A 22707-nucleotide genomic window follows, 5' to 3' on the forward strand; every position below is an offset into this window, starting at 1 on the left:
AAAACCTGAAACAGACATCTAATAAGAACTAAATCTAACAAAACAATTATAAAAACAGTTGTTGCACAATGATGGACCATCAAACCAGGATTATTGTGAAAGTAGGCCAGTTTGGTCCTAGAGAGCTGCGGTCCTGCAGGTTTTAGATGCCTACCTGCTCTATCTGACTCAAAATGAAGCAGCTTAACTTCTGCTCAGTGACTCAGTGAAACAGGGAAACATCTAAACCTTGCAGCTCTGAAGGACTGAACTTGCCTACCACTGAGCTAGTTATTGTAAAAACAGTTGTTTAAAGGTACAACTTTATAACTTTAGTAAAACTTTGCCATCGTTGAAGAGCCTTGGTCTTTCTGGAGCCAGAAGTGGCCATGTTTGATTGACAGATTGGAGCTCTACAGGGATACTGTAAACTCAACTGAGCAAAAAATGTAATAGTTATAGTGTATAATGTAATATTATAGAATTATTTGACAAATACCTATCATTTTACTTTAAAGAGTGAATCAAATTTATTAAGTCACAACGGCTAGTTTGAAACAAATTATGCCAAATGACGTCGCTTGTGATCATTAATCATATTACATTTAAAGGAATCTTTAGTACCTGATGATAATGTTCATCTTTGTGGTAGAAACTTGGTAGAGATGGTAAGTTTGTCAAATTTGTTACAACTATTTTAATGGAAAATACAAACTAGTCCAATAATAATAATATGTCCAATGTTTCTGTTTGGCAGAAAAGGAGGGAATATTTACCTGCCCTTATTTAGTTTTATGTTCATATGGACTGCCATGCATGCATCAACAAAACCTATAACAGATTGCTGTTTTTCGAAAATTTTAACCTATGCTACAGAAATAACTGCATTCATTCATGTAAGTGTTCCCAAGCTAAGATTCAAAACGTAAATGTCAAATATGTATGAGGGAAGTCTTCTAACATACGTCTTCTGAGAGGGTTGCACACAAATCATTTCCTAATGACAGCAAGGTTCAAAACATGGTTAAAGTTAAAAGGAACACTCGATTCCCTGCAGACAGACGTATAGACATATTCCGCAGTGAATCCAGCAGCACTGTCGTGTCTTGTTTGCTCTGAAAAAGACGTCTCCTCTCACAAAACCTGCCACAGTGTATGGAATCACAATTTCACCCTCCCAGCTTCCAGCTTCATCTTCCTAAGCGGCTTTTCACACAATCAGCTCCCACCAGAGAGAGCTACTGTTTATGATACAGAAGTGCATGTCAGTTAGCATCAGTCGTACAGACGAGAAGAAAGGCGATCATGCATGATTAATAACATACTGTTAAATTGACTCTCATCACAGAGCCCATGTTAGTTTAATTTTCTCTCATTTGGAGTTTTGAATATATTCATTTTGAGTGAGTGTACTGCACTTGTGCTTTGCTTCTTCCTGAAGTAAATGTTTGTTCACTGGCCGCACAAACTGTGTAGCTGCAAGCTAAATATCCCATTAGGGAGCTTGTCTTTGGACAAGGCTCACCCTGGAGAACTTCTCTTTTTTCTTTTTTTCATTTCAGTCTGCACTACATGCTATTATTGCAATTATATCTTCATGTCTCAAATATAAAATATCCTGCAATGACAAATTTGAGTTGTTGTTGGTAAATCTAAAACTACCATAACATTATTTTAATACAGGATTTCATAAAGAGTGGATGGGACGATAGCCTGAATCTGGAAATGTATCAGTGAAACCCTGACTGTGTATTTTCAGTTTATTAATAAATAGTGATCAGAGACATTTATAGATGTATTTATAACACATACATCACTTTAAATCATTTAAAGATGCTGAATTGCAGTCAGATCTTTTTCTTGACACATCATGTAAGGAATTAGAGCATTACATTTTCAAAACAACTAGATTATAATCCTCCTAACTTTGACACATAACAACGTCAGACATGAGATAAGGGTTTGAATGCACATTGAAAACATCCTTTTAAGGCAGGCTTTCTTTATTATTGGTTTTTATACAAATGCATTTCTAAGATTGCTCAGAGCAAGGTGAGTACCAACTCGGGTAACATAAAAAGGAAGATGTTCCAGCCTCTAAAAGCAAAGCACTTTTGGTTTTCTATAGCTACCATGTCATTTTTCTTTGGGGGGGGGGGGGGGGGGTACACTTAGATAAATATGAAAATGTGTGAACATTATTGATCCCTTCAGAAATTTTAACATCATTGTGAATTGTAAAAATATTTGTTTAGCTACTGGCTAATAGCAAATACATTTAGAAATATTCATTAAAATATGACTTTTTTTAACATGTGGGATTTTTAAAAGGTAAATGTGTAATCTAATGTGGGTGACAGTGTTCTGGTGGGACTAAATAACACAGTATTGTCACACAAGCCTCTGGAGTTTCTAAAAATGTGACACAAATTACTCTAAATAGAGGATCTGGAGGGAGAAAAGGCGTAACTACTTTATAGCTGTTGTTATGCCTTTGAGACATCACTGTGCTGTGACTGTGCATGAAGACTATCTCACCATTTTCACAGCACATCGATGCAGGAAGGAGTCATCATCTAACTAACAAGGTTTTTCACAACCTGTAAGCCTCTCACGGTTCAGACTTAACTCAAAAACATACTGAGCAACTCATCTATAGAGGGACCAACTTTGTGATGTCATGGCAATACTCAAAACAGTATGTGTTAAAGTGTGAAATGGGGTGTGATTGGTAAGACAAACCAAAGAAATATACAAGCAGCTTCACCCCATTATAAAGGGGCTGAAGCACTTTTAACTTTATCTCACTTGCCTGTGAAAAGTGTGACCTGATTGAAATACAATGGAAATCAAAACCACATGCACTGGATTTTGAAAGTATTTGTACATATTTTCATAATTAAATAAACCTGTAAGCATATTTCATACTTGTTTAAATGTATACTATCATTTTTCACTGTAAATATAGATTATAAAACAGTTTGTGAGAATTGTCTCTTTTCCCTTTTAGTAAGCAATCTTGTTAGCTAACTTTTAATATTAGCTACTTGTGCTGGCCTTCTTCTATTGTAAGGTACATATTTTTACCTTATGTACACTAGCTGTTTATACTTAAGGTAAAAATCTAGAGACATACTGTGATAAAACAGATATAGTGCGAGGAGTAGCTGTTTATGCTAAAATGTTCTAGCTACAGCTTCACTGTCAGACTGCCTTGACCACTCAAAATAGGTTAGCTTCTGTGTTTGCTAGCTGTTGATATTATTGAGTTAGATTAGCCTACATGTTAGGTACTTGTGCAGGCCTTCTTCTCCTTGTGTCATAAGGTACATATTTTTACCTTTAATATACCAAGTGGTTATTAAAATATTTGTGCTATAAAGGATAAAATACACTGGAGACATGCTGTAATAAAACAGATATAGTGTGAGCAGTAGCTATTTATGCTAAAATGTGTTAGCTACAGAGGTGTTAAAAGAAGTTGCTCCGGCTATTGACTAATCACATTCAGACAGAACTTGAAATGTGTTTTGCTTATCTCTGGGTTCCCTTTTTAAAAAACATTTAGTGTCTCATTGTTGACAGGAAACTAGAACCAATGATAATGCAACTAATGAACATTTAACACAAAAAGCAAGGAAATTGTGTTTGGTTGATTATTTCTTTGTAATAAAATAAAATCTTCTTGCCAACATGCTTGGAAAAGCCTGTGTATTTCCATTTTAAATGGTGCACATTAGGATGAGTAGGTTGGTAGCACCCAAATCTTCTCTGCCAAAGTCAAACAACTTCCAAAGGTACAATATTTACTGCCAAGATGCATTGTTACGACAAAGAAATAATCCACCAAACAGAAATTTCTCACTTTTTGTCCTAAATTTAGGTCCTTCTTTAAAAAAAACCTCAAACTTGGAAGGAATACTGTGTCTGAGATGCAGATCTTCTCCTGAGGTCTCAATACAACCACAGTTCTTCTTCCTTGTGTGTCTGGATGGATGCTGCATGTCTGCGATTTGTTGTTAAAAGTTACTCAGAATGCTTTAGTCTGCCGGTGCTAAAAGCTATGTACATGGATATGTTGTTGAAAAAATAATACTCTGTATTGCATTTTATTCATCATTTAGTTTTACTTTTACACTTTCCTTCCAGTTTTATTTTCTGTTTACTTTCAGTCTCACTTACTCTTTACTTTCATGTCATTCCCAGGTTAGATAAAAGGAATTTAAAAACAGACCACAGCACATTATATAATATAACTGATCTGACGGAGACAAGAGGAGAGTGAGTATATATGTCGCCCCTTGTCCTTCTTTCCTTATGTACCAGTGTCATCAAAAGGAAAGTAATGATGGAAGTATTGGATAATGGAAAGACACAAGCCTCTGGGCAACACTGAGCAAGTTTAAGAAAGAAAAAAAAATCAGTCTATTCAGGCTGAAAAAAAGGAAAACAAATGTCCTTAAAAGAAATGCTGTGCAGTCTTGTTTAGTAGTCAGAAAAACAGGCTGAATTTCACAATTTAAATCCCTACAAAACTCAGTTACTCTCTGTTTATTCTCTTTATACCTTGTAAAGGAAGACACCACTTCAAAGACTCTTACTGTAATCATATATGGCAAATATTCAACAATAATATCACCTATTGCATGTTTTCCTAATATCCATCCATCCATTCATCCATCCATTTTCTTCCACTTATCCTGAGTCGGGTCACTGAGCAGAATCTCCTCGAAGCCGTCTGGAAGTCATTCTCCATGGCCTCTTTAAACTCCTCCCATACCCGAGTTTTTGCAGACTCTCGGCAGGGAAACTCAGGCAGATGACAGGCCTTGCTTTGCCATTTAAGAATAATTTCTGAGTAGGGTTCCAGAGACATTTTACTATGTAAAAGTTTTGCCTTAGTGACTGCTGAAGCTGTGTTCCGCTTAGCCCGCCGATACCCATCAGCTGCCTCTGGAGTCCCACAGGCCAAAAAGGCCCAATAGGACTCCTTCTTCTGCTTGACGGCATCCCTTACTGCCGGTGTCCACTAACGAGTGCGGGGGTTACCGCCACAACAGGCAACGACGACCTTACGGCCACAGCTGCGGCTGGCCGCCTCGACAATAGAGGCACGGAACACAGCCCATTTGGACTAAATGTCCCGCGCCTCGCCCGGAACAAGGTTGAAGCTCTGCCGGAGATGGGAGTTGAAACACCCCCTCCAAGGACTCCAAAAAGGGTGGGTACTCTGAACCGCTATTTGGTGCATAAGCACAATCAACAGTCAGGACCCATCCCCCTACCCGAAGGCGGAGGAAGGCTACCCTTTCATCCACCGGGGTAAACCCCAACGTACAGGCGCCAAGTCTGGGGGCAATGAGCATGCCCACACCTGCTCGGCGCCTCTCACAGGGAGCAACTCCAGAATGGAAGAGGGTCCAGCCTCTCTCAAGGACAGTGGTTCCAGAAACCAAGCCGTGCATCGAGGTGAGTCCAACTATATCTAGCCGCAACCGTTCAATCTCAAGCACCAGCTCAGGCTACTTCCCCGCCAGAGAGGTGACATTGCACGTCCCTAGAGCTAGCTTTTGCAGCCAAGGGTCAGACCGCCAGGGTCCCCGCCTCTGGCAGCCGCCCAGCTCACAATGCACCTGACCCCTATGGCCCCTCCTGCAGGTGGTGAGCCCACGGGAGGGGAGGCCCACGTCACCCTTCCGGGCTGAACCCAACCGGGCCCCATGGGCAAAGGCCCGGCTACCAAGCACTTGCCTCCGTGCCCCACCTCCAGGCCTGGCTCCAGAGGGGGGCCCCGGTGACCCACGTCCGGGCAAGGGAAACCTTGGTCCTTGTTTTCTCCTCATCACAGGGGTAATTTGAGCCGCACTTCGTCTAGTCCCTCCCCTAGACACCTGTTTGCCATGGGTGACCCTACCAGGGGCATGAGCCCCCAACAACATAGTCGCTAGGATCGTCAGGACGCACAAACTCCTCCACCACGATAAGGTGGTGGCTGCTAATATCATGAAGCCTTAATTGAAGCCCCTAGAATTGAACAAAATCTAACTATCGCAATAAAAAAAAGAGTAATGGAAACACCTACATTTAAAAATAACTCTTAAATATTGCTAAAAAGTTTTTACGCTCTAATGAGGTTCTCCAGACGTGTCAAAATTGAAGTATATCGCAAAAGTGTAATGGAAATACTTTTCTTGCATTTATGCTTCACCAGACGTAGCGGATCACGTGACCAGTTCATTTCAAATAGAAATGGCGCAGTCTGAGTAGACCCAGGAGGAGACGGAAATCTTTTTACAAATAATCAAAGAAAAAAATAGAATCATCATTCTTGATAGCAAATGCAAGACAAAGATTTAGAAATCTCTATCCTCCTCAAAGTGGAGTCTCGCGGGATGAGATTTTACAAGAATAAGGGCTAATGTGCTAAACACCATTCAGTAGAAACACCTGCAAATCGTAATTGCACTTTATCAAAATGTTAGAAATATCACTTTTATTTTGCAATTACTGTAATGGTACCGCAATGGTACCCAATGTACCACAAGCTTGGTACTTGTGGGTGATGCATAAACAACCACATGATTATAAAGACCCACACAAATACAATAATATCTCAGCACGATCAAGCATGATTCATTAATCAAGCATGTAGTCACACACCCTTGCAGAAAATAGACAATTTGCAGTTGAAATTTTGCAGTACACCTACCACATTCTGACACTTTAATATTCACAAATGCATCAGCAAGGAACTGCCTGAAGTTATGTTTCTCTCAGGCCAATTCACTAATTCACTTCCTTCTGTTTGCGTCACAGTATCAGTAGGGAGGACACGGATTAAGATGAGCTGTTATCACCACACATGCACACACACACACGCGCACACGCTCACATTTTAGATGCATGGGTAGACATCAGTCAAATTTAATTATTGTATCATTCAATGTATTTGCTTAGATTAAAAAACATCCCTGCATCATTCCGTTCACACACTTGTGAGGAAATATTGCCTGGTTGTTATCCTAAATATTGACAAGTGTCAAGACAGGCTTATTAACTGCTGTAAGCTTTCGTCAAGTCAAGTGCTCAGCAGAGTTCTTTATGACTGACTGAAATACAGCCCTGCTGACCAAAAGCCAGGCTAAAGTAATGCGTATGTGTTTGTGTAAGATTTGTTTTTTTTTTCTCTCAGTTAATAAAAGGTGTGAAGTAAATCCAAATTTACACACTGCACTGAGACCTAAACTGAGCGTTTGCTGTCCTCCTGGGTGTTATCAAAATAATCCAGGCTTCAGAAGCTGCCATATTATGACTGAGTCACAGCAGAAGTCAGCATAGATAATGAGCCATTTTGTTATCAAGGCAATATCCTGTAAAGGGGGTGCTGAGCCATAGTGTATTACATTTAAAGTGAACTTACTAAAGTATCAGGAACTGCCAGGGATTTGTTATCAAAGCAGACATTTAAACCCAAATTGTGATTTTGTACTAGATGTTTCTCAAACCGATTTCCCTACTTTCTCTTACGTAAACATCCAAATCAGTGGAACCACATTGGCTGCCAAATGAGGGACACAAAAACAACAATGACCTTTCCGTACAGTCAGCCTCAGTCTGAGTCACACCGACAGCCGTACAAAGCGGTATTATTTACCACATTTGCTCACACTACAGAAGCTTCCTCATCCTGATGGCTAGATAAGCTATCAAGAAAGTGTGAATCAGAGGTGTTGCAGCTTTAACCCTTTAACACCAAATGTATCATATTTGATACGTACTGTGTGAGAAACATATTGCATCACTTTATGGTAAAAACTTTGCTCAAAACTCTGATGTATACAATCTGATTTTTGTTTTTCTGCCCCTTGATTGATAAATTTAGCACTACAATAATTCTGTTGTATCACGTGGTGATAAATGGTACAATATATGCAAATTATTATTATGATAATAAAAAATAAACATGTTAAATAAAAAGAAATTAATTTTCTGTTCATTATTTATTAGGTCGGGTGTTAAAGGTTTAAGGCTACGGTTTACCTTTTGTTTATAGATGATTATTTACCTTATGATTTATCTCTAACCTAGCCCACTAACCACCTTTTACCTACTACTCATACGTTAAAGCCCAACGTTTGGAACGGTATTTATAGATGTTATTGTCCTATTTTGGTCCAGTATTTAAGCTGTAGCTCAAGTTTGATTTCTTATTTATTGGACTAATTCTTGCTACATATAGCATGTTAAAATGATTTACCTTTTATCACAATCTCTCTTAAACATTGACAAAGACACTATCTGCTTCATCAACTCCACCCAACCATCAGCACTGTTTTCCAGTGGAGTGGTAACCTGCAGCAGCGTTTTGTGTTAAGTTGATTATTTTCTGAGTTTTTCTTCTTTTTTCTTTTTCTTTTAAGCAAAGGCTGATGCAAACTTTCTACCCAGACTGTAACACTTTAAAAAATAATTCAAATCTGTGATTTGGAAAAATAAAACTACAGAATTTGTTGTGTGTAGATTTGTAGAACATACATATACTAAAATAACTGGGGTGACAAAATGTACCTTTTCTTCTTTTGTAATCTATCAAATACATTAATACTATGTTTGACAAGGTGCTGATTAAAAGCACCAAATCTGGGGCCAGAGGTGAACAAAAAGACACCAGATTATTAGAAGTTACGCTATGGGAAAATAATACAAACATAATTTGTTAACTTTGCATCAAACAGCAGCAGCAAGAACAGAGAAATTAGTTTGTTTTCTTGAGGTGGCAAGAACAAGAATGTTTGTTCTGGCCCTGTTATTTCAAACTTCAGGAGAAAACTTATAGATTTGTGTACTTCCTTGCCAACTCAACCCGCTTTTAAAAGTATCTGTTCAACAATGCTCAGCCTTTCGCATCAGTGGAAAGTAGAAACAACGACATCCCACTTCACGCTTTTCTGCATTAACCATTTAAAACTCTGACCAAACACACAGTAGTTGTTGGACATGTGTCGGGCTGCGAGAACAAGAACAAACTCTATGTTCAGATGCCAGTCTGAATGAGAGCTCTTCAGTTAATGTCATGGGAACTAAGAAACTGAAAAGAAGCCCCACAGCTGAACGTTCTGCATGTCAGCAGCACACCGGAGTAACTTCACATCTAAAGCAGACTACAAACTATTAGTCCATGTTCACTTGAAAGTGAGTTTAACTTGATTTTTGAAGAAAAGTAACTGTCCTAAGACAAAAGCCCACTTTTTTATCCATGGTCACGAGTTTCTAGGAAGTGGATGCGGACAAATGTCACATGACCTACTGAGCAACTGTGGCTCAGAAAGGAAACAGTTGCTGTTGTAAGTTCAGAGGTTCAAAATGTTTTTGAATAAGACCCGGAACCCCTCATTCCCTTTAACGCAGCCATCAGTGTCTGGTCAAGTATCCTGTAATAATGTATAATGCTAAGAAATGCTGTTTGAGTCTGTGGAGATGTCAAAACTGCCATCTGCTCATCTTTTATATCTGTGGTGGCCCAGAAGAAACAATAATATTCATAAATGTGAGAATTTAAAAAGAGCAACTCTGCATTTACCACGGTCCATGCTCATTCCATTAATCTGAGAGTACATCTCACTTTAAGTCCCAATGACCTTTACTAATCCTTTTTCTCCAAATATTCTTTAAAGACGAGGTAGGGGATGCAGTGAAGCTTTTAATATTGTGACAAAACAAGATTAAAACTGTAAACATCTCCACTAGTGTGGACATGGGTATAAACACTCTCCTCACAGCAAGTCACATTATGTGTAAGTGTAATTTTAAAATAAAAACTACACATATTATTTATTTAAAGAATTTTTGTGTGAATAAATTGCTTTGTGTGTGTTTATGTGATTAAACAGCCTCTGGCTTTGTTTAAGCTAGCTCAGTGCTGCCATCTGCAGGATAACCATGTTTATAACACAGTAAACAGCTATCTATCTATCTATCTATCTATCTATCTATCTATCTATCTATCTATCTATCTATCTATCTATCTATCTATCTATCAGGGACAGTGTGAGTTAATAAACTTTGCAGTAAATGTGCCAGAACTGTCTCAAAAAGCCTTTTTTTTACTCCCCCATCTTTTCCCTGAACATCCCTGAACAGAAATGACTACAGCAGCACAGCACTGCAGTCACTTCATTGCTAAATAGCTCATTTGTTATAGAGCAAGAATGGACAAGAAAAAAGAGTATTGTCTCTCTGATCTTAAGACAAATACGTTCATATAACGTTCTAAGATGGTTCCAGAAACTTCAAGAGAGTTCATTCCTCGGCTCAACAGAAGGTTCTGCAGTGACTAGACCCTGGAAGAAGAGGAATTTACCCTCTCTTCTTCCACTCACTTATCTCTACTTCCCCTCACTCTGACCAGTTTCCCTCTTCTCTCTTTCCATGTCTTGCTCAATTTAATCCCTTAATTCATTACTGAAATTCCCTCTTTCCACCTTCCTGTCGCTCCATCTTTTTCATCACTCGCTTGTTGCTGTGAGCTTACTCTCCTTCTAACTTCCTGTGTTATATACACACACCCCCGTACAGGTATGGATTTAAATGTAAAAAGGAGATGTGAGTGTGTGTGATCAGGCCCGATCAACCCGGCTCAACCCGGCGAATAAGTGCAACTCATTTGTGCACAAACAAAACAGACACTAAGCCGAATGGTCAGTTTAGTTTATGTTCACATTAAGTTTGGATAATAAACAGTCCTGTGTGAGGTGTTGAGCCACCCCTTGTTTCTTTATTTAATATATTGCCAGGAAAAAACTGGAAAAAGATGCAGCAATTCGTTGAAACGTAAAAACTTGAATGGAAATTTAATAATTCTAAGAAGCTTAGAGCTGAACATTTTGAATGAGTCAACATGAGTCCTTAAATAGTCTTCAGGAATAGTTCTACAGGTTTCTTCAGACATTTCAAAGCTTTTCTTTATGTTGGCTGTCTTATGTTCTGTTCTCTGTCAAGAGGATCCCACACTGCTTCATGCTGAGGTCTGGGCTCTGGGTAGGATTTATCCCCTATAAGACCGGTTGCCACTGACATTTGGCATGTCTCAGCACTTTCTCCATGTTTCCCTTCCTTAAGAATAGCTTAAAAATGACAGACCCTTCCATGAATGCCATAGATTAATTAATCAGAGACAACTGAAGGTCCAGATGTATGCTATCTCTCGGGTCTGGAGTCTGGTCTTTGTTGGACACCACTTTCAGATACTGTTCACCTGCCGTCTGTTCTGAAACTTTGTTCTCCTCTTGTCTAGCTTCCTAAAATTTTCTAAGATCACTCTGCAAACCATGCTGAGATATGACAGTTTTCTACACACATTTTTTCAAACCGTGTACAAGTAAGCTACAAGTAATTGTATTTCAGTACTTGCTGATACTGAGTACCACTATAAGTACCAATAAATCCCATTACAGATCACAGGTAAGGAGTGTGGACCAGAATGTCAGATGTGGCGCCTGGTTGGTTAACTATGTAATAAATGGGTCATCCTGCAGCCATCCTCTAAAATAAAGCTTAAAAACTGTCAGAATCTTCATAGATGGGAAGAATAAAGTGTATTTTGCTGGATTATGTTCAAAATCTGCTCTCTGAGATCAGAGTCAGATTCAAACTTTTAAAATAGCACCTGTAATAACTTTGTGTCTGCACACCCCATAATAAAAAAATCTAAATGTAAGGCTTGAAAACTATCAGAAACATCAGAAATAAAGAGGATAAAGTGTTTTTGTGTGGATTCAGTTTACCACCGTGACAAGGCCCAAAGTAAGCTTGTCTCATTCAGATTTCCACAATAGCAAGTTTTAAATTTGTTTATGGGTTAAAACTTAACGCGTTAATTCCACAGATTAATCCCTTTACATTAATGTGTTCATTTTGACAGCCCTATTTTTTTTTTTTTTTTTTTTTTTTGTATTTGGTTCTTTAGAACATTTTTATGAATACCGAGTACGAGATAGTATCAGGCCAAAACCTGATACTGGTATCAGTTTTTTGCTAGTAACTCTTCAGGAATCACTTTGGTGGTGCAAAAAACAACCTATGCCTGTCAGACTGTGTTATCTTTGGTATTTTTGTAGATGAAGCTAGTTAGTAAATGCATAAAGACACTAATTAAAATTGGCTCTTAGGTAAGTTTCTCTGTTACAAACACTCGTTTAGTTAGGATCCTTTTTATGCTTGAACGATTCAGAAGTCAGCATGAAGTGGTTTAATAAAGAAAAAGACCAGTCTGAAAATGACTAAAAAAGTGGCCAAAAACATGTCCAAAATAAACTTTAATGAACTTTTATAAGGCCTGGACAACTATTGCTCAAGTCCAGTCTGAAAGATTAAAAGAAAGACTGGCTGCCTGGAAGCAGATAAAAAATGGGGCTGGCTCAGTCCTGTAAGATGCAGCTTCTTATGGGTGTGATTGTGTGAATCGCTCCATATATGAGCACTAATTCAGCTAACTGATTCCAGTTTATCTGCAGTATAAGAGTATATTACTGTGTATGTGTGTGTATCTGCGTGTGTGTGTAAGTTGGGGCCTAACTGAAGAGGTGGATGTGTTTATGTTTGCTAGCAGGAACAAAGATTTTATGCTAATTACTGATGCAAAAATTCACATCACTTTGATGGGGACGATTATTTGGACAAAGACATTGCGAACAGGACTGACAGCAGGCAACACAAACACACACGCTTGCTTCATCACCAAATCACACTTCAAGGAAGCATTGTCTGTATTTTTAGGTTTAATAGCCCTTATTTTGGATGTGAGCAGATATTGTGCCATCGTTGCCATGGACACAGCCAAAAACCAGCCTGAAACTGTACTGATTAATTCACACAGGTGCATGAGTGACTAAGTTTCTCCATGGACTCAGTTGCATCTCAACATGTCAGACTAAATGAAGTCTGCAACTGGAGATGTGTGTGATCATGTGTGAGAGTTAAAATTGATAGTCTTTACACGTCTGCCCTCTTTTTTAGTTAAAAAGCCAAAAACTTGAAGGCATGTGGTTTGCTTGACTCTTCCACTGAAGTACATGCTGGTTAAACCTCAATATAGGTTTAAAAAAATCAGCTCATCAGCTGCATACACACACTTGTTATAAAGTTTACTTTTTACTAAACTCCTGTGTGAGTGTGTGTGTGTGTGTGTGTGTGTGTGTGTGTGTGTGTGTGTGTGTGTGTGTGTGTGTGTGTGTGTGTGTGTGTGTGTGTGTTTACAGTCACAAATAGAAAAAATGACCTGCTAAGATCATGTATTTAACAACAAACTCAATTTGTCTACAAATAGGTCCTTTGGTCTTTATTAGGAGGATGTGGTGGAAAATCGTTTGATGTTTGGGACAATTTTTGTTTCTAGTCCATGTTTGTCCTTAGAATGCAAAAGAATTCTAAGGATGTGAGAACCAGGTGCTGCAAACCCCTTGTATAATCCAACTTTTAAAACAGTGTAATTGTATTCAGTGTATTCAACATCAATACAGCTGCTATCTGTCAGGTTCATACAGAAAAACTGATCCGTAGCTCTTTTCACCCTTATGATAAATGTTTTGTTCCTGTCACTGATGCACAGAGCTGCTGAGTCCAGCTGCCAAGTATCTAACTTCAAAATTCCTCAAATTCCTCCCCATTTGACAGTAACGTGCTACATATGTTCCCCAAAGGATGAAAACTCATAAAATTTACCAGTCAGCACTTCACATCCAGGTCTTGTAAATTACATAAAAATAAATATTTATAATGTAAACAACAAAACACTAACATGTCACCTTCCACTCTCCTCATATGCAGATGATGCTCCTCAACAATAAAGCCAGCAGTCAGTTTAGTCATTAATTTCTTAGTATAGTCTTATACTGTATTAGCCAGCTGCTGAAGTATTTCAGGCACTACTTGAATACACAGATGCTTTTTGATGATGATAATTGTGGGGCACATGTACAGTAATAGTCACAGTACATGTTTCTTAAACATTAATCATTATCATAATAAAACACAGTATAAAGATTATTGTCAAATATAAATATATTATTTATTTTTTTACCACTGAATGGCAGTACTAAAAACTTTAATTTAAGCTTTTTTATTTGGAAACAATGTGAAATAACAACATCACCAATGCAACAAAATAATAAAATAACTGTTATTTCCTTATATCACATACAATTGTTTGGGAAAAATCAAGAGTGCAAATTAGTTAAACAAAAAGCAAAACCTATTGGTTGGCTCTTATTCACATTCTTTCGCTTTTTGCTACAAAGCCTTCTGTAAAAAAACATCTACTTCATCACACTGGTAGCAAGCGATACTCATACTCACCTTGGTATCGATAACATCGATATTTGGATCGATCCGCCCAGCCCGAACTGCTTTGAGCATCTTGTTTGAATAAAATCAAAGCAGTTCATTGTTGTATAGAGGCTTTTAGAAATTACCCCCCAAAATTGGCTGATATCAATAAAAAAACATCACTGCTATTACCAGCAACTCTGCATATAAAAAGGTTCACATGTAGAAGACGTGCAAGTTTAAACTCTCAAAAAAGTTATACAGTGGCAGTTGTCTGCAACCAGGAGGGAAAAGCACAGCTACAAAAATGCAAAGCACAAGGTTGTTTGTCACAAATCTGAACAAATAAGAGTTAAAATTAGGACTTGTACAGTAAACAAATCCGGTTTGTTTGTACTTTCTGACATACTGAATATACTGCATCTACATAGCAACACTGCCAACTGATGACTGTGTTTTCATCCATCTAAGATCCAGCTGAGCTGTAGTCGGCCATAAGAAGATGATTTCATACTGTTAAACCTTCAAGTTAAAAGCTGACTCCCAAGGCCAAATTCTTTGATGTCATTTATTTTCTGCAGCCATACTGCTGGCAGTATGAGCCTCTAAAATTCTGTTTTTGAGCTTCCCAACCCAAGTGTGAGCTTTATCTTAATTTCTATTTATTTCTGAACTACAAAATCCCATCAGATCCCCCTAAAACTATCCCTGAGTGATAATCGGACTTCATTTAAGCTGAAATGAGGTCACAAGCAGCCCAACTAATAAACTGTGTTTAACAGGCCTGTAAAGTGTTTGAAGCTGCTGCACAAGTCATTTAACAAAAATTCATGAACAAACACATTTATTCAGAGACAATGTCATGAATGGATTAAACAATTTCAATTATCACAATCTAGTCATGTGTTATTACACAACCAGCAGTATATCTGCTAATCTAACATTAGTTGTCCCAGTCAATCATTCAATTAAATTTAATACTATAAAACAATTTCTTCTGTATTGAAAGTTGTAAGAAGCTAAGTTCTTTTCTTTATTTCTGAATCAGTATGCCATCCAGTTCCTTGTTAAGGCCATGGTGATCTCTACCCTCATCTACTGCAATGCCAGATCAACTAACTATCCAGCATCCAGCAATCTAAACTAGTCATACTGGCTGATGCTTCTTCTCAACCCCTACGGCCCTCATAGAAACATTATGTGGTACTGCCCTTCCTATACGCCAGCCTCCATCCAGACTGTTAGGAACATGCCTCTTAATCTTTAAGAATCTCAATAAGACTCACATTTTCCAGGAACAACTCTTCTTGACACCTTAAAAACCTAACATGCTAACAACCCACCATTACTATGGACGCTTACCCCTGTTTTACTTAAATTTGCTCATCTAGCACTATATGTCGCTTGATATGTTCCCATTTCTATCAATACGGCTATACCGCTACTAAATTAGCCGTGAAATGAACCACTGAGTAGGTATTTTGGTAGACAGGTCAAAGTTCAAATTCTGGACTTTGACCCAGGAAACTAGGGTTTGTGGTTTTTAGAGGCTTTTAGCTGAAGGTCTCTCAATCTTTATAGTATAGGGCATGGGAACATGACGTCATGACCCCTGGTGGCTGACGGGAAAAATATTTTTGAAAGCCACTCGTGAGGGACTTCAATCGACATGGGGAGAACTTGTTGCATAGTAGGTTGCAATGCACGTGATCGATGGGAAAACATAGCAAACGGACTGTCTTTCTATTCTTTTTCTACATGGAAAAGTAACAAGGAGGCGGTGGATGGTGTGGATATCCACTGTGAGACATACTGACACTGACACACTTTCTCCACACTTTCTGGAGCCTCAGAAAATGGCGCCAGCGTATTGTTTACATTCCAGAAAGCACAGCACAGTGACATCAGTTCCCATGCCCTGTGCTACACTGATCGATGCTTTCTGGCATGAGCATGAGAAGAAGTACTGCATTTATCTCACGTCCCCCCTGTACTCAAGAAAAGGTTAAATGGCTTCTTGAAGAAGTAAAGTAAATCAATCCCTTAGAAGAAAATCCACAACCTTACAGCAGAAGTAAACATGTTTGCTTTTTAACTGTAGTTTATTTGAGGCAGTCAACTTTTTAAATTACTCAGTTTTTTAATTCCACAAAGACTTACATTTAGCATGTGTGAGCTATGATGTGTATATGCATATGTACTCAACGTATGCATAAACGCATGATGATCTGAAAGGTAAAGAGCCATTTTGTTTTCCGTCTTTGGCTGGACAAACAAGAAAAAGGCAGTAAGAGAGGGGACAGTTTGCAGTCACTGATTATCTATCACAGTGATTGATAACACACACCAACAGCAGTTGTCACTGGGCAGGACCCACAATGCTGACTCAGCTCCACCTGCAAAAGGTCAGGAAGTTTGTGTGCCTAGTGCATGTGTGCACATGAGAAACAGCAGAACCGTCAGTAAACCAGTGTATGTACACCGTCTCTCACCCTGGAGGAAAAGACTGCAGCAAAACAGAGAGGAAGTGATGTCATAGGTCCTCCAAGGTCATTGATTTGACGTGTCTGCAACCCTGCCCAATTAACCGTCTGCCTTTCACTCTTTCTAACACACACACATAAACCCTTTCCTCCACCAAGGTTCCTCTCTGTGATGTTTTGACCCCATCAGCTGAGGTGAGAACACACTTTTCCTGCCGTACTCCATCAGTCTTCCTTTAACACTTTACCTCACACACACAAAGACACACACACAAACACACACACAATGACCCCTCCAGTAATGCACATGTCTGGCTGCTCCATACACAGGGACACATATGGTCCAAGGTGTACTGTACACCCTTACAAACACAGAGCATCTGTCAACCTCCAGCCAAGCGAAACACATCTGCAAAACTCACACAGCTACAAATTTTAGACTAAAACTTTAAAAAGATCATGTTTACCATGACTTCTTCAAAAACTGCTTCAAGCTGTTTGTTGGCTGCATTTATGCACCGAACTGTCCAACAAGTCATACTTTAGAATCGCATCTTTGCTAGTTCACACAGCATAACCACAAAACCTGACACTGCTTTAACATTTCATGCTGAGCAATGCTTGCTTTGCTTTTCATATTTTATGGTGCAAACTGCAACATCTGTCAGAGAACTACTGCTTCAAACGGAGTTTACGGTTAATTTAATTTTCAAGTAAATTCTAAAATTATACCTTGGTATTTCTGAAAACAACATTCTATCAAGATTAATATGAGACCCCGAGTTTCTGAGAGGGCTGGTGTGAATGCAGCCTCTAGGAACTGGAACATGCTTCTGCACAGAGCTTCACAACCAATCCCACAAACTAACAGCCAACAGTTTAGTTTTCTACTGCCACGTTTTCTGGTAATAATGGACTAAGGGGGTAACGCTTTATGTATTTTTCTTTGGTTGGTTGAGTTCAAACTGAGCAGAAGTTCCAGCATCACTATGGCTTTTATCATATTTCAGAGAGGAAACCCATTACAGCCAGCTAGTCTTAAACTGTTCCACGGGTGGATTTGTAAAATAAATAACTGTGAAGATAATTAATGTTGTTGTTACAGTATGTTCCACTGCCTCTAAATAGATATGAGAAAAAAGAAAAGGCTGCTTTAAGTAAAACTACTGTTATCTGAGTGAAAGAGAAAAAAAAAACAATTCAGTTCGGGTCATAACTGTAGCTGACAATTAGATTAAAATGAATGCTGTTTCCAGTGGAGCTGCAGACCTTCCTGTCTGGCCCACTTTGACAGTATGCCTCATCTGTCAGGACAGACTACAACCTCCAGAGGTCCCTTATCACTATCTGCCAGCCCCTCCAATTTGTTTTGGCACACTTCCTGTAGTTTCAGCCTGCTTTGATGGATTTAACCTCATATCAGAGCCAACTACAAGCCCCACTGGCACCAGGTGACCGAACCCAGCTCCCACTGTGGCTTGCGTCCACGGCGCTACTCACAAAGAATGTTTTCTTTTCACCCCAGCTTTTCGTTCAAACTTATTCCCACGCTGTGTCAGCAGATGAGCCTGTCTGTGCTTTCAGAGGCTTGATGTGGCACAGACCACCGCAGTGAACAGCACTCACACATAAACACACATTGGCCCATGAGGGGTGTGCCGTCTCGGTCAGATTATTTCCAGCAGCCATTGCATCAGAGGAGAATTTGATAAGAAACAGCTATTTCCTATCAATTATCTATTATCTATTTCCTGTTGTCTTTCTGCTCAGACAGACTGCACTGATGCATGATCTGCATTGATCTTCCTGCATTTGAAACACTGACATTCATTTTCCACTTACTTTCAGTTTTACTTAAACTTTGGCTCCATTTGCTTGCTTAGGCATCTAAACCACTTGGTTAGATTTATGGAAGACATCAGTCTGTTTAGATTTAGGCACTTAAACTAGAATAATGATGTATCTTATCAGCTTTAAAGGAGGTAGAGAATCAGGACAAAAGCTGCATTTTAGCAAACAATTTCCCGGAAGTTTGTGGCTGTGTGAGAGCTTAGAACAGATGAACAGAGGTCATCACTTTGCTCAGATGTGGAGAAGAGCTGAGTCAAAAGACAAAGATTTTAATCTACTGATCTATCTACATAGCAATCCTCATCTATTGTCACAAGCTTTGAGTAGTGACTGAAAGAATCAGACTGGGGATACAAGTGGCTGAAGTTTCATGGCTCGGCACAGCCTTAGAGATTAGGTCAAGAGCTCAGACTAGAGCTGCGGCTTCATCACATCAAAAGGAGTCAGCTGAGGTGCTTTGGTCATCTGATTAGGGTGTCTCCAGGTCGTTTCCCGTGGGAGGTTTTTCCACTGAGATCAGATCACAATGCAGACCCAGAAAACACTGGAGAGATTGTACCCCTCTTCTGACCTTGGAACACATTTTATTTGGCCTAAAATTTGTTTGCACTGTAAGCAACAAAGCTAGGTTTGCAATTATTTACACTAATTAACTCAATTGCACTGTTTTATCATTTTTAGACTCTGTGTGCAAAGACTTACATATTTATACTCCACACATTTGACTGGCATTCATTTTTGAGCTCTCAGCTTGATAACAAAAGCCAGGAAGGGGACTTGAAAGTCAGTAAAACATAAACCACACTTTTTCTAACACACACACACAAACAAGGTTATACAATCATTTAATTTAAATTCTAAACATATTGTCACATATGTAAGAACTACAAGGAAAGAAAAATGAAAATATCTGTCCCTTGTTTTGGTTTCTACAGGGGGTGTGATGGACAGAGATGATGGCCTTGCTGTCAGCACTTCAGCCTTGACTGAAAATGTATTGAGCCTGCTCGCCTTCCACCTCGTTATCTCTGGACAAATCACCTGCTTCTACTTTCTAACCTTAAAGTAAAGCTGTGTCCCTTTCCTCCTGTTCTCTCCATCAGTCATGACTTGTCGCCTTAGGGAGCTGCAGCATTTTCTCTCTTTTTTCTTTTGGTTTTTTTCATTCTCCAGTTCAGCCAAAAGCAAGACTAAATGTCCTTCCAACCCATTTTCACAGGGGAGGATTAAAATGTTGAGAAACAACATTCCCATAACAGGACATCTGAATTCAGCAAACCAGATGGTGACACACAAATTATTAGAAATACAAACATTCTGAATAAAGTCAAGGCATTTTGTAGAAGTGTCTTCTTTCATCAAACACATGTAAATAAAGCAAAGATATTCAGTAAGAGGTTCGGGTTGGGGTTGCTTTGTATTTATTATCAGTTTAAGACTTAGCTGTTGTTTTTTAATTCAATACAAATGTGGTAGAAAATATTTCCTTTTCTGATTTATTCTCTACAGGATGATTATGTTTCGGATCAAACAAATTAGCTGTGGAAGCATTTTCATGTGTTAGCTTGATTATAATTTCAGCTATTCAGTCTTTTCCTTGTGGTACAACAAACTAATGTATTTTTTCTAAAGAAAAACGTAACTGAATAACAAAAAGGATAAAAAAACATAAACAAAACTCATTTAAGGGAACAATATACCTTTTACAACTTGACGGAGCAGGTCCATTTCACGTACAGCTCAACAAGCCGGGAGGTGATTGTGAATGTGCCCAAAGCTGCAGCCAGAGGTCATGCTGGCAATTCCTGGGTATGTTTCACAAGTCAAGGCTTTTCTTTGTGATTAGGACTGTCATGATATATGATTTTTACTGTATAATAATTGTGACCATGAACGATAACTTTATTACCACAATATCACTAAAAATACATATATAAACATATAAGGTCTCAGGCCACTTTATTAGGTATCCCTCTTCAATTAATTAAGATGTTGTTAAGCACGTTCATCATTATATTTTAAGATTCGAGACAACTTTATTGATCCACAAAAGGCAATCATTTCACCTACATCCACATCACATATCAACAATCAGACATCAGAACAAGAAACAGAAGTCTAGCTCAGCGCCAGCAGTCCAAACAGACAAAAGATGATCGGCAAACTTCTTTCATTATTATTTTTTTTTTTTTTTTTTTTTTTTTTTTTTTTTTTTTTAACTTGTCTTGTCCAGCATCGTTGCAAACAGAATGATTGTCTGGCTGCTGTCTGGTGCTGGGCAATTTTACTCTATCAAGCAGGGATTTATACTACATGTATAAAGTCCCTCTTGATGACATGAAAAACTTTATTAAATCAGACTCTTAATGCTGGACTCGACCGGAGGGGACAGAGAGAGAGAGAGATAGAAAAGAAAGTAGAGAGAAGAGGGAGGGGAGAGAGAGGGACAGAAAGGGTGTGGGGAGTGCGGGTGGGGACTTAAAACATTATACAGAAAACCATGTAATCCATACTACTTGCAACATATATAGCTAAGATCATCCTGGCCAGTAGGTCATTACACAACTAGTTGATAATAGTAACAATAATAATAATCACAATAATAGTAATAATAATAATAGTAGTAGTAATAATAATAAGAGTAAGAGTAATAATAATAATAAGAACAGAAATAATAAAAAAAAAAGAAAAAAAAAATATGATAATAGATATAAGTGAAACTGCTGTATTCAAGAACACGCGCAGAGAAACCTGTGTGGATATGCTGGAGAACTCGGCCACATGGCGACGCAAAGACTGTGTGGAGACGTTCAGGAAGGAGTGACCATGCAGAGTGATCATGCAGATGCCACCTCACTTGAACAGAGGCCAGAGTCAGGCCAGCGGTCCCGAGACCCAGGCCACCAGCCCCCCCGTAGGCTACAGATCCCGACCGGTCCACAGAGACGACCACTCGCCCGCCCAGGAAGGCAGCAGCAGGAGACCCCAGCAGGAGCCGCCCCGCGGACACAGGGCACCGGCCCCGGCAGGCCGAGGCCAGCAGTCCCCGACCCCCCCGGGCACCGGCCGCCCGGGACAGACGGGGCAGAGGGCCCGGGCCCAGGAGCGCAGGGACACCCCCCACCCCCACAGGCCAAGGGCCAGCACGCCACCCGGGGGGACCCGGCCCGCCCAGACGGCCACCGCCAGAGGCCAGCCCCACACCCCAGCGCCCAGCCGCACACCCCGAGAACCAGTCCTGCCCCCCCCCCCAGACCAACACACACAAACACACACACTCTCCTTCCACTCCTCCATTCATCCTCCCACACATACACCATCCAACCCTTACATACTCTGTCCTCCCACACACACACACCATCCTTCCACCATCCATCCTTCCACACACACGCCATCCTTCCACCATCCATCCTCCCACACACTCACCATCCTTCCACCATACACTCTCCCACACCTACCCCATCCTCCCACACACACATCATCCCTCCACCACTCATCCTCCCACACATACACCATCCTCCACCTTCACACCTCCCACACACACACACACACACCATCCTTCCACTACCCATCCTCCCACACATACATCATTCTCCTACACATACACCGTCCTCCCTCTCCTACACCAAACATCCACCTTCACGTACCCCATCCTCCCACACACACACACACCACCCCTCCATCACCCACTCTCCCAAACATACACCACTCCCCCACACACACACCATCCTCCCTCCCATACACCATCCATCCTCCTGCACACACACCATTCTTCCACCATCCATCCTCCCACACACTCCCCCTCCCTGCACCATACATTCTCCCACACATACCCCATCCTCCCCCACATACATCATCCCTCCACCATTCATCCTCCCACACCCACACCACCCCCCCTCCCACACACCACACATCCACCTCCACACACCCCACCCTCCCACACACACACACCATCCCTCCACCACCCATCCCCCCACACACACACCACTCTCCCCCCCCCCCCCCCCCCCCCCCCCCCCCCCACATACACACACACACACAAACAAACACCATCCCCCCACCACCATCCTCC

At 40.0% G+C, this 22707-nt stretch overlaps 1 protein-coding gene across 2 annotated transcripts in view; it reads right to left on the reverse strand.

The window, feature by feature from the left end:
• nhsl2 (NHS-like 2) overlaps positions 1–22707 on the reverse strand; it is a 171777-nt gene that overhangs the window by 74798 nt on the left and 74272 nt on the right. The gene's annotated exons all lie outside the window — the stretch shown is intronic.

Source organism: Melanotaenia boesemani, chromosome 5 (assembly GCF_017639745.1).
Source record: "Melanotaenia boesemani isolate fMelBoe1 chromosome 5, fMelBoe1.pri, whole genome shotgun sequence".
NCBI classification, from domain to species: Eukaryota; Metazoa; Chordata; class Actinopteri; order Atheriniformes; family Melanotaeniidae; genus Melanotaenia; species Melanotaenia boesemani.